Source organism: Magnolia sinica, chromosome 17 (genome assembly GCF_029962835.1).
Source record: "Magnolia sinica isolate HGM2019 chromosome 17, MsV1, whole genome shotgun sequence".
Lineage (NCBI taxonomy): Eukaryota > Viridiplantae > Streptophyta > Magnoliopsida > Magnoliales > Magnoliaceae > Magnolia > Magnolia sinica.
The window spans coordinates 16,822,058-16,835,734 of NC_080589.1; the positions used below are offsets into that span (position 1 = coordinate 16,822,058).

General features: G+C 34.4%; 1 long non-coding RNA gene across 1 annotated transcript; it reads left to right on the forward strand.

Annotated features, from left to right (window-relative positions):
• The first annotated feature begins 9,962 nt into the window (after nt 1–9,962).
• LOC131231585 (uncharacterized) lies at nt 9,963–13,302 on the forward strand. The gene is made up of 5 exons (XR_009164448.1): nt 9,963–10,485; nt 10,591–10,724; nt 11,092–11,216; nt 12,056–12,234; nt 13,014–13,302. It is a non-coding gene; the product is annotated as an uncharacterized LOC131231585 (long non-coding RNA).
• Nucleotides 13,303–13,677: the final 375 nt, after the last annotated feature.

The following is a 13,677-nucleotide window of genomic DNA, read 5'->3' on the forward strand; positions in this document are numbered from 1 at the left end:
ACGGGTCATCTTGGACATGTTTATGCCTTAGATAAATCATGTGTTACAATTAGCCTTATATTTTATGGGATGTGTGAAGAGTACGTAGTACATCCTTTGATCTTGGGAATTTGAAATTTAACAAAATGGTCACTATTTGGGGAGAGTTGTGTTCTATGGAATTTAGTTCCCTAATGAGCCATGATTAACAAAAAATTCCTATGACACATCTACAGACATCGATCTTTGAGATGTACGGTCATCTTATGTAAGGGGACCAAATTGGGTTAGGATGGAAAGTCTCCGCCATTTGGAATTGATTTGGTGTCGGTTGTGCCTTTTGCATTTACCCTAATAGGAGAGTGAATGTAATGGAAAGTATCTGCTATTTAGAATTGATTAGGTATCAGTTATGCTGTTTTACTTTACCCTACACAAGTGTGAGTGTGCCATGGGTGCGGGATCACTACGTCAAAATTGCAGATTTGTGACGCATTTTTGCGACGAATTTCGTCCGTCACAAAAATCGTTTAACGACGGATTTAATCCGTTGCTGATGGAAAAAGTCCGTCGCCAGTCCCGTCTTTCTCAACAATCCGGTTCAAACGTCGCGGAATTTCGATCCGTCGCTAAAATCTGATTTACGACGGATTTTTGGTTCGTCGTAAATTAGCAACGGATGAAATTCGTCGCATATTTTGATTGAGCTGGCCCAAAATACCAGTTGGTGACGGTTGTCATTTGCTTTTGCGACGAATGGTAGTCCGTCGTAAAAGGATTTTTGCCCTAAACATAACTTTTTTCATTTTTTTTAGAATATGGTGGAAAAATATGTTTTTTTGTAGTCTAATAACTGTTTGTAATAGAATTTCAGTGGTTTAATTGTACATATTTGTATATAAGATTATTTTTAACAATTGATTGAATGCAAAATATATATATATATATATATATATATATATATATATATATATATATATATATATATATATATATATATATATATATTTGTTTTTATAACAAATGAGTGGAAAATTTTTTTTAAAAAATTTAAAACTAATATTTAAATGATTTGTAATATCACATGAAAAAGAATATTGAGAACAAAAAAATTGACAATGCTAGAGAAAAAAATTGAGATTTTGGAAAAATAAAAATTGTGATTTAATAAAAATCTATTTTGTGGGAATAAAAAAAAAGAATATTGAATAAAGTTGATAAATTTGAAAAAAAAAAAAAAAAAAAAATTTGATTTTGAGAAAAAAATATTATCCTGAAAAAGAAAATTAAAAATATTTTTAAAAATGTGAAAAATTTTCACAATGTTGAAAAATGAAAAAATTTTGAAAAAGAAAATGAGAGTTTGTATTTTGAAAAATAAAATAAAATTGAGAAGTTCATTAAAAATTGACAAGTTCGAATAAAATGCTTTTAAAAAAATGGAGAAGTTAAAAAGAATTGAAAATTTTAAAATAAAATGATATTAAAAAATAGATACTTTATCAAAAACAAACATTTTGAAACGAAAAATAAAGAAGTTGAAAAAATTTGTGATTTTGAAAAATAATTGAAAATGTTCAAAATTTGAAATTAAAAGAAAAAGTTATTTATAAAAACACTGAGATTTTGAAAAAAAAAATATATCATTTTAAAAAAGAAAATTTAAAAGTTGAAAACAAAATGATGCTTTTGAAGAAAAAAAATCGGCATTTTGGAATTTTTGGGAAAATAAAATAAAATTGTTGAAAATTTTAGAGATTTTGAAAATAAAATTTCAAAATTTGTATTTTAATTTTTTTGAAATATTTTATAATAAAAATGATATTTTGTTAAAAGTTTTCAAAGAGAAATTAAGAGTAAAAAAATATACATTTTGAAAAAAAATGTTATTTTTAAATGGAAATTGAAATTTATCTGTGCAAAAAAATATTTTTTAATAAACTATTAGGCACATCCACTAATTGAACATTTAACCATTTTTGCACAATCGAATTATTCCAGATTGAAGAGTAAATAACTCCATATGTTTAAATCAAATTTCACTTAAATTGTTGATCAATCTTGTATGCCCAATATCTTTCTCATATGTAACTATCCTGATTAGGGCAATTAACTAGCCAAATTCAGGATATTGATCAGTAAAATAGAGTGAATGGACCAGGCATATAAAAGGGGTCAAATATTATTGTCAAAATTGTGACCCAAGTTACTAACCTCGTGAGAACCTAAGAATTGATGTAAGTTTTGTGGGCCCCATCATGATGTGTGTCGAACATCAACACCGTGCATTTGATGTGTCCCCTTTAGGTTATGAGATATCTCAAACATTATCCGTATACGAAACTCAGGTGGGCCATACCATCTAAAACCATGTGAAGACATCCTAAAAAATATAAAAGCACTTGGCGGGGCCCACATGAGTTTTAGATGCGGATAAAACTTGGCTTGACCCCTCATCCAAGTGGGACACACATAATGAGTGGGTTGGATATGTGAATCACATTTAGGCAGGCCCAATATATGATTATGAATGTTTTAAGGAAACCCCTCTCCACTATATTATGTGGTGTGGCCCACACAAGTCATGGATTGACTTTATTTTTAAGCTCTTGGCCTACCCAAGTCATGTATTGACTTTTTGCATATCGTTCAATGCTTTTCTTGGATCATTTTATGATATTAATCAAAAAATGATATTAAAATTTCTAAAATAAAATGATATTAAAAAATCGATACTTTAACAAAAAACAAACATTTTGAAACGAAAAATAAAGAAGTTGAAAAAATTTGTGATTTTGAAAAATAATTGAAATTGTTCAAAATTTGAAATTAAAAGAAAACGTTATTTATAAAAACAATGAGATTTTGAAATATATATATATATATATATATATATATATATATATATATATATATATATATATATATATATATATATATATATATATATATCATTTTCAAAAAGAAAATTGAAAAGTTGAAAACAAAATGATGCTTTTGAAGAAAAAAAAATCAGCATTTAGAAATTTTTAAGGAAAAAAATTAAAATTTGAGAAAATTTTTGAGATTTTGAAAATAAAAATTCAGAATTTGTATTTTAATTTTTTTGAAATATTTTATAATAAAAATGATATTTTGTTAAAAGTTTTCAAAGAAAAATTAAGAGTAAAAAAAATATACATTTTGAAAAAAAATGTTATTTTTAAATGGAAATTGAAATTTATCTGTGAAAAAAAAAATATTGTTTACTAAATTATTAGGCACATCCACTAATTGAACCTTTAACTATTTTTGGACAATCTAATCAGTCCAGATTGAAGAGTAAATAACTTCAGATGTTTAAATCAAATTTCACTCAAATTGTTGATCAATCTTATATGCCCAATATCTTTCTCATATGTAGCTTGATCGGGGCGAGTAACTAGTCAAATTGAAGGTATTGATCAGTAAAATAGAGTGAATGGACATCTAAAATGGGCCAAATATTCAGGTCAAAATTGTGACCCAACTTACTAACCTTGTGAAAACCTTAGAATTGATGTTAGTAAGTTTTGTGGGCCCCATCATGATGTGTGTTGAACATCAACACCGTGCATTTGATGTGTCTCATTTAGGTTATGAGATATCTCAAAAATCATTCGTATATGAAACTTAGGTGGGCCATACCATCTAAAACTATGTGAAGACATTTTAAAAAATATAAAAGCACTTGGTGGGGCCCACAGGAGTTTTGGATACGGCTAAAACTTGGTCTAACCCCTCATCCAAGTGGGACATACATAATGAATGGGCTGGATCTGTGAATCACATTTAGGTAGGCCCGATATAGGATTATGAATATTTTAAGGAAATCCCTCTCCACTATATTATGTGGTGTGGCCCACGCAAGTCATGGATTGACTTTATTTTTAAGCGCTTGGCCCACCCAAGTCATGGATTGACTTTCTCCATATTGTTCAACGCTTTTCTCGGATCATTTTATGATATTAACCAAAAAATGGGGCATGTCCAAGGCTTAAGTAGACTACAAGGTGGGGATTGAACGTCCACTATTAAAAACTTCTTGGGAGTTGGAGAAGTTTCAAATGAAGTTGATATCTTTGTTTTCACTTCATCCACATTTACATGACCTCATGAATAGGTTGGATGGTAAAAAAAACATCACACTAGCCCTTAGAAAGGTTTCAACGGCTGGTGTCATTATCACTACAGCTTCCTTTGGTGTGGTCCGCTGGATGCCTTTACCTGCCTCATGTTTTTGCTCATACCTTAAAATGAATTGAGAAAAATGATGAACGACGTGGATAAAACACTTACATCACAGTGGTTCCCATGGAGCCATGCCTAGACTAATCCATCCAGGCGAGGTATCATTTGGAAGGAAGCGGATTGCATAATAAGTAACTTAGTACACTTAGTGTACCGAGTAAACTTTGTGGGTCCTACAATCATTCATGCATTTTATCACTTCATCCATACATTTTATGAGATAATTTGAGGTGTTTATCCCAAAAATGAAGCATATCCAAAGCTCTAATGGACCACACCACCGGAAAAGAGTGTGAATTGAACATCTACCATTGAAAATTTCGTAGGGGCCACATGAGTTTTAGATCCATCTGATATTTGTGTTTTCAATGGTCCACTTGAGCTTTAGATATTCCTCAATTTTAGGCTGAACCCCTAAAATGATTTGAAAACACGGATGGACGGAGTGGATAAGACAAATACAATCACGGTGGGCCCAACTGAGTTTACTCAGTATGCAATTCGTTTACCCAGCGCCGGCCCTAAAGTCTCTTTCCCTCTCTTGCCCCTATTCCCCTCTGCTCTCTCTCTTTCTACAGATCTCTCCCTCCTCTCTCCCTGTCGATCTCTCTCCCTCCTCTTTCTCTCTTCCTTGCTCGATCTCTCTTCCCACTGTCTCTCTCTCTCTCTCTGTCCCCACCAAAGATTCTGTTGCCGACCGCCCTACGCACGCACGCCATCTCACTCTCTCTGAATCTATGGTTGAAGGCTCAAATCTCCAGGAACATTGAGGTATCTCTCTCTCTCTCTCTCTCTCTCTCTCTCTCTCTCTCTCAATGCCGATTTAGGGCAGCCCAACCTGTAGGGCAGGGTCTGGAACCCTATAATTGGCAGGGCTGGAACCCTGTAGTGCCTCCTCTCTCTCTTCCTTAAATTAGATCAGAAAAACTAACCACCTCCAAATAGGCATTATGCAATTTTTGGCCTGAACTAGCAGTGGTATTTGTCGAGACCAGCATTCTGTGCATGTGGTCTGCTTTCCATTGATTCATATGTTCGTTGCTCTGCTACTGAAAACAATGGACTGAAAATCTCACCTATTCAACAATCCCAGCACTTGGCAGGTAGACTTTTTCCTGTTGCAAGTGGACTGTTGATCACATTTCGTTCCTGCAATTCAGATCTATGTCATTTTTATCTCACGGCCTAGAAGAGAGGGCAAAGTAGATGTACGATGTCAATCACAAATAGAGCTTTTCTTCCTGTTATTTGCAGCAGTACAGCGAGCATCTTGGACTCACATATGCAGAGCCCATTATGATGGTTTGACTGGTGAAAGAGAGTGCCCAATTGAACGTGTTTTAGTCGCAGAAAAATGCTGCTTTGAATTAAATTGTGTTGCCCCATTCAGCGATCAGGAGCTGATCTGGTTTGTCTGCTACACACATATGGGTTGCGTCCAAAATTTGCTGGGATCAGGTGATTGTAGCCGTTCATCTGGTTCAACTTTTGCCTGTTGAAGTGTGGCATTGCTTGTTTTGTGAGCGATCCACATATTCATGGTGATCATCCCCTGATCATTGCATATTGATGGTGATTGTGCGCATTGTTCATTTATATTTGATATGAAGGTTATCCGTGGAAAAACCCTGAATGTTATTTGTGTAGTCCACACTCATGTATTTTTCATTAGATGAATCAAATAGAACTGTAGCTCGGTCAGATTGCCTACCTACTCCTACTGTGTAAGATCACTCATGTATTTTTCATTAGATGAATCAAATAGAACTGTAGCGCGGTTAGATTGCCTACCTACTCCTACTGTGTAAGATGTCTAACATTGGCTCAAAATTCCTTGAGCTATCAAGATTTATTTCAAGGCTTCATGTGCCTAAAGAAGCTACATTCATATATTAACACTTTCAGCCCTTGCCAATTTCATTGAATCATTGGAGTGAACATTCATAAAAATCTCTGCTTATCTAACATTTGTTCTCTTTTGAAGAATCATGAGTGCAACATGTCACTCTTTTTTTCTTGAATTTTGTTACTTTTAAGGTGTTTTGTAATATTTGTTTTCTTCAATCCTTACAAAATTGACGTTCTCTTATGGCTGTCTGCATGGTTGTCCATGTTTTTGTATTCAATCCACTCTTATCTTGTGTCTCGTTGCAGAGATTGCTGATTTTTTTTTTTTTTATCTGGTTGCATGCTTACAGGGTCCTAGTTGGTTACGGAAGTGTGTTTAGCAGTGATACACATGGCACTGGATTTATGCATCACGCTTTCTTTAGTATCTATTCTTGTTCTCCTTTTTCTTCATTTAATTTTGCTCCGATATGGATCTATGGACTCAATCAAAAGTGTAAACTACTTACGAATGATTTGCATTTATGAAGTAAAAGTTAATGCAGAGATGTCTTGAACTCTGATGTTCATCAGTACTCAATCTCCATTGTATTACAATAATGTATTATTTAGGCAGTTATAAGCAGAGGGGAGTTTGGTACCATGGGACCTGGCGACAAATGTTGGCCTCAAATGGCTGGCTCGATACCTTCTTCTGACAGTGAGGTATCCAATGGATTTATGAGAAGTATAATTTGTTTGGTGTTCGTATTCATATCTTTTGCCCTCTTTTCCTTCCCCTGTATATTTAGTGCTGTTTCATTTTTCTCACCAAGAACTGGGTTTTTGTCTGAAAAAAACTGTTTCACATGTCAGTATACTGTTATATAGTTTTTTTTTCCTGTTTTTAATGGATAACATAACCTTCACTCAAGAGCACAAAAATATATCAAGATAGGTAATCATTTACTAAATTATCCCATAATGATGGACGCATCTCACAGACCCGTAAATGATGTAGCACATATTTGTAGCTTTTTCATGCAGCCTGGTAAGGGAAGTGAGAATATTCATCCTTTACTGTCCCAATTTGCTATTATGCTGTTTTGTGCTTTTTTAAGCTTGCATGTTACTAAAATCTACTCATGTGATAATATACTTTTCAATTAGATTGAGCAAGGACACTGCTGTATTTTGATACTGACAGATCGCCTTTCAGTTAATTGTAGTTTCCACCAAGGTAATTAAAAAATAATAATAAAAAAAAACGGTTACATAACGGCCATAATGGTAATGGTGGGAACTGTTATGCATTTCTATTTGGTTTTGTTTGTCCTTGATATTCAATAAAAGGTAGTAGTCGAGGAGGGGAAATTTTTAATACATTGGTTTACATGATAGTTGACTTTTTTAATAATCTTTTCCACCTTATACTTTAAACTTCTCCAGCTTTTTCATGATTCGAAATCCAATAAAATCACAAGTCCCTGTGAATGGCCAAACTTTTTCCTCAGTTATGTAATTGATTGCACCATTGTTTTAAATAATAAATAGCATGTAGCATAGCGTTCACCTCCCTGAAGAACAAGGCATAAGCTACATGCCACTTCCAAATTTTTAATTAAGGCTGCTTTTGGTTCCACCAATTATCATGAAATTCAATGATATTTTCACCAAATTAGATTGATTAAAACATGAAATTTTATGAAACTTCATGATATTTGGTGCAACCAAACACAACTTAAAATAATAGGAAAAATACGGAAAAGGAACTGAGTTAATACTATTACTTACATCAGTTTACTGAAATCATTGAAAAGATTATCTTACTTTATTGAATACACACACACACACACACACACACACACACACACACACACACACACACGTATATAACAGATCTTGGGAAACATTTAGTGATTTTAATGTTTTAGTGTATACACACACACACACACACACACAACAGATCTTGGGAAACATTTAGTGATTTTAATGTTTTAGTGAAATTAACTTGTAGTATAAGTTATATAGCTAGGCTAGGTAGTGTGTAGGGAATGCTTATTAGCCTAAAGCATGGAGCAAATGTGACTTAAGCTATTTTCATGAACTATGTAGTGTGAAGGCTAAGCTTTAGTAGTACTCTACACACTACATAGCGTAAGCTATATAAAACACTGGATTGTAGTAAAGAGATGCATAAATTGATATGGTCTAATTTTTGCTTTTAAAAGTTTTTCTTATGTTCTCATCTTTAAAATAGGAATATATTTTTTTCGACCCTTCTGCTAAGATCAAGAGTAGTATCTGTTCCCATCAGTTTTAAATCCAATAAAAAATGATGGCTCTCCAAAAGTTAGGACACCCCTCATTCTTAATTCTAATACATCAATCTCAACATCCCCATCAATGCAACATTCATCGTCTGCTCATGTTGCCTCTTAGTTGCCCATTACCATCCCACATAGCATAGCTGGTCTAGTAGCTAAATTACAGGTAAATGTGTCACCTATAGTCTTGTGCCAAGCTAAAATTCAGGATAAGAACTCCATGCTTTTATTTTAGTTGCGGGATTCTCATCAAATTTCTTTATAGCATAGTTTGATAAAGGTCCAAGGAAATTAGGACTCTAGAAGTGAATATATGAACTTCTGAATTTTGTTCAGGTGGTGGCATCTGGAGTAGATGAATGTACCCTCAAGCGTGAAGGTGTTTGTGCTGCATCATTACCAACTGCCATTGTAAGGATCTTAAAAAATAAATAAATAAATAAATAAAAATCTGTTTATATATTTTATTTTTGAATGCTCAAGTCTCTAAAACATTTGTTTTGATTAGCAATGCATTTCATTCAAGCAAGCAAAGAAATGATAGTCCATTAAGACAATGGACAAGTGCCTCTAACATGCACAGGATCATGAGCAACACCTGCTTTTGCCTGGGGACAAGATTAAAAGAGACTGCATACCCATGCAACACCCCTTTAATTTCATTTAATAATTGTTGTGGGTATCATAATTATTTTTTGTCTCCCATTCTTATTTGCTCAAAGAGCTAATGATATATGCCTAGTTCACTGCTATTACAATCCTAAACTGGAAATGTTTATGCTTGAAATATTTGATGTGTCCATTGCTTTGCACCTGGCGAAAACAACATGCCTAATGTCCATGAATCATAAAATCGGTCCTGTGCTTTAGGGTGAATGATATTCCTCCTGAAATTAAAACTATTCCTCCAAAATTTTTGTACAATAATCATTTCATGGTGAATGAAACTTCATGAATAAGTAGACTGCTATCAATTGATCCAGATTTCCTTTTTCCTAAGGTTGCTTGGTGCAATGGTAGATTTTTGGTTATCATGCTTGGTGGAAAGGTCAAGTTATCTTGCTTGGTTATCCAAGCACATGGCTGAAATGGGGACAAATTCTTTAACTGAAATGGCAAGCATGCACCTGGTTCTAAGTGAGTACCTCACCCATTATGGCGAAAGCTCGGGTCAAATTCTTTATCTCAAATGGGAGCCGGAGCCTTGTTGTACATTGCTGGAAGATTAAAATCGCGGAAAATAGGTTTTTTATCAGATTATTTCCAACATTTGTTCTACACTTGCATGTATGATTGCTGCACAATTGTGACTTGTGAAGGGAGAAAAAAAGAATGTGTGAACATTTTTTTGCTGCAGGTATTTTGAAGATAGTGTTTTGATTGATTCAGTTCTGTTTTTCATTGCGGCTTGTTCCTTTACAACTATTGTAGAATAAGCTTATTTTACATCTACATGTGGGACCCATATGCACTCCCTCTTTTTTTTTTCAGCTGTTGTTAGTTGGAGGGAGTAGGAATGAAGAATCAGAATTTCTTCATTTTTTTGGTAAGTCTTTTTTCCTTTCAAAATCTTTATCATCAAGAAACTTCATGACATTTAACGATTAAGCAGTATAATTTTGAGAAAAATATTATGAATTGGTATGTTCGAGTGTTTTGTCTTTGGGGTGGATGGACGAATTCTATCCCAATGTGCATCAAATTGTGGGACACTTGAGTTCTATCCCAATGTGCATTAGGTGTTAGGGCACTTTATGGTTCTTTGCATGTCCAATACCGAGTTTTGGGTCAGCCTGATTTTTGTCCTCCAAAAGGAAAATGAGGGGGGCACACATGATGGACAGTGGAACCTTGCACAGATCATGATGGGCTCCACACATATGGTAGAATAAGCTTATTCTACAAATGTCACTGAGGAATCTGCCTAGTTGTAGAATAAGCTTATTCTGCTAATGTTGCAGAGAAACATTATCATGCATGAAAATATCTTTCAAAATTTCTTTTGTAAGATGCTTCTATTGATCAGTCGGAGGTCTTCAACAGGTTTGTTTCTTCTGTTTGCATTTTGCTAACCAAAGATGAGGTAAGGATTTATTTCGTTTTATCTTATTTTATTTTATTTTTGTTTCCGTTGATTTGCATGAAGTTCAGTTTGAGCAGCTCTATATCTCTTATCAATATTGTGCAGCTTGTAATCACCATGCATGGATGCACTGCTGCTATATGTGATAAAGTGAAGCAGTCAGCAGAAGGTGCAATTCAGGCTGTCATTGAGTTCATTACAAGAAGAGTTAATGAGTTGAATGAAACTGATGTTTCACGGTTCTGGCTGAGCATTGGCACATTATGTATTTTAGTTTGCAAAGTAATTAATGTCTTGGCAAATATCTTATGCCAACCATTTCCATGACTACAAGACGACCCAATCTTTGCTTTCTGCTACAATGTTTGTAACCGAGAAACATCTACATCAGGAAGTTCTTGGTGTTGTATCTTTGGTTGATCTTTTTTTTTTTTTTTTTTTTTTTACATAATTTCATTTCACTTTAGGCATAGCTTGAAAATATTTTCTAATATGATAAGTGTTACCCAGTGTGTATTGGAGCATTAGAGGAGCAACATAACTTTATCTCACTTGTAATCTGTACTCATAATTAGTTACAGATATTGACTGTTCTGCTGATTGTAGGTAGGACTTGAGGGGAGTGCTAATGGACAATGGTGGTTGGATGCTATCAGGAAGGCCCTCGAATAAGGTACGACATTTGAACGTGTAGGATCTAGGCAGTTGGCTAGTTTGCTTATATCTGCAGGGTTAGTAATTATTCATTGATTAGGACATCAGAACATGATAATTTCCTTTTCAGCATCTACATTTGACGAACGCCTCATATAGAATCTTCGACCATTTATTGGGGATGTTGATGCTGCTACATAACCATAGCCTCATGCACAAACAAGACAGGTAACTTATGCATGTTGGCCCAGCTGCATGGGGCTAATGATGATGCTCTTTGTCAAACTTTAAAAACTTTAAAATTCACATAAAACTGATATAAACTCATTTCCTTTTCAATTTCTTTAGCAACACTGCTCATTATCAATAAATAACAAAATATATGGGCTGATTTACTTGATCTATCGACAGCCTCAGAGCTGGTTCCTATGGGTTTTACCAGTGCTAGCCAACTCCATACACAGAGGCTCGAAATCATTCAGATAACTTCAGGGTCAAGAGAACTTGAGAAGATCTTAGAGGGTAAGTTCTGAATGGATTACGCTTCAATTTAAATGTTAAAGCCTGTTTAGGTGCCACTTAAAAATGAATTTATCTCATTTTAGTTAATTGTAATTATGGATTCGAGATCATACTAAAATGAGATGAACTATTTTAAGTGGCACCCAAATAGGCCCTTGGTTCTTTTCTCGAATCTAAAATTGGTTAACTTTTGGGCAGGAGGAATTGAAACTAGGTCTATTATTTGAGTGGCACCCAAATAGGCCCTTGGTTCATAGATAAATAAATAAACAAACAAATAAATGAAGTCTCTATTTACTTTCCCCTTTCCATCTTTTGATTATTCTTTCATTTCTCGTGCATTCAGGTTTGCCAACCTTGTAAATTGAAAAGCTTGTGCAAATTTGCGAACCAGAGAGTAAATAAAAGGTGGAACTTGGATTTAAAAGATGCATTGAGGGTCCTTACTGTATATGGCTTGGACTCATTGCCCCAGCAGCTGATAGTATCTGATGCATAAAGGTTTCCATCAGCAAATTGCTGAAGGTGGCAGTTTAACTCGGCAAATAACCGTGCAGTCTTGACAGTTTTCAGGTATGCTCTTCCAAATGCATCCATTTTCATTTACTGCACCCTTTAGGCAGATGTGCTTTTGTTTGGTGAAACTAAATGATTGCTAGATATATTTGTTTAGATGCATTTTTCTAGTGTGGTTTACATGTTCTATGTACTTATGGGTTGAATGGGTCTCATTTTATTGATGGTCCATGTGGTGATATCATTTTTTTTCCTGATGTGTCATTATCTTATGCATAGTTTCTATTTGAGTTTGAAAGTTGATGTACATGTTCATAGATGCATGTGCATGCTTTCCACCTCTTATATGGTTTCAAACATCTGGTAAAAGCTGGGGCAAGTTTTCGAGTAAAATCTGGGGAATGGAATTCCCGGGGAATGTAAAAACCAACAAAAAAGTGTAAACCAAACTTGTTTTCTTTGTAATAACTAGGAAATTAATAGTTTCTATTCGAGTTTGAAAGTTGATGTACATGTTCATAGATGCATGTGCATGCTTTCCAACTCTTATATGGTTTCAAACATCTGGTAAAAGCTGGGGGCAAGTTTTCGAGTAAAATCTAGGGAATGGAATTCCTGGGGAATGTAAAAACCAACAAAAAAGTGTAAACCAAACATGTTTTCTTTGTAATAACCAGGAAATTACTGAAGCCGAGAAATATAAAAACCAGCAACCTAACACACTAAAACTCTCAACTTGGCCTTGCCATTTCTTATATACTGGTTAGTTGCCATTCAATTTTTTGTTGTTATATGACTTGTCATCCTCTAATTACTTTATTGTATGCTATACAAAGGTTGCTGGAAATGAAAACCCTTCGACTCTTATTTGCTTTGCATCAAAGACTACCAATGCAGGACAGATTACATCGTAGTTGCATTTGATTGGACTTGGTGCCCAACCAGGTTTGCTCTTAGCATTTACCTGAATTTCAGCTTCATGTTGTTCCATTGTTTCACTCCACATGTTCTTGCCCCTCTAGAAATAGAGATGACATTGATAGTTCTCTGTTGTAGCAGATCAGTGTTCGTTGTCTTTACCTGGAGCAGAAAGAAATCCACGGTTATATCAGCTCTTGTACCTAACGCAAGCATTTTTTCCTGGTAATGGGTGAGTTGATTGTTGACTCAGATGGTGTTTTGGATTGGTTTCCATTATAGTTTTAGCCTTGTCATTGGTGGAAGACATGGGATCCACCCAATAAGTGATAGGACCCTCTATTTTTCTTGTAGGCCCTCTATTTCAGCCTCAAATAAGAAGCTAAAAAAGGTGAGCTCTATGGTTTTGGAGTACTAAAATGATTTTTGTTCTTTGTCAATCTTTTAATTTTATTCATTTATAATTTTATTTCATGTGTACTTGTAAGAAACCCACTGTGCATACACATGTAATTGTATTCATGAATAGGATGGTTTAGACTTGGTTGTTTGGGTTAGCTCCGCTTGGGCCATTTCCTCTTT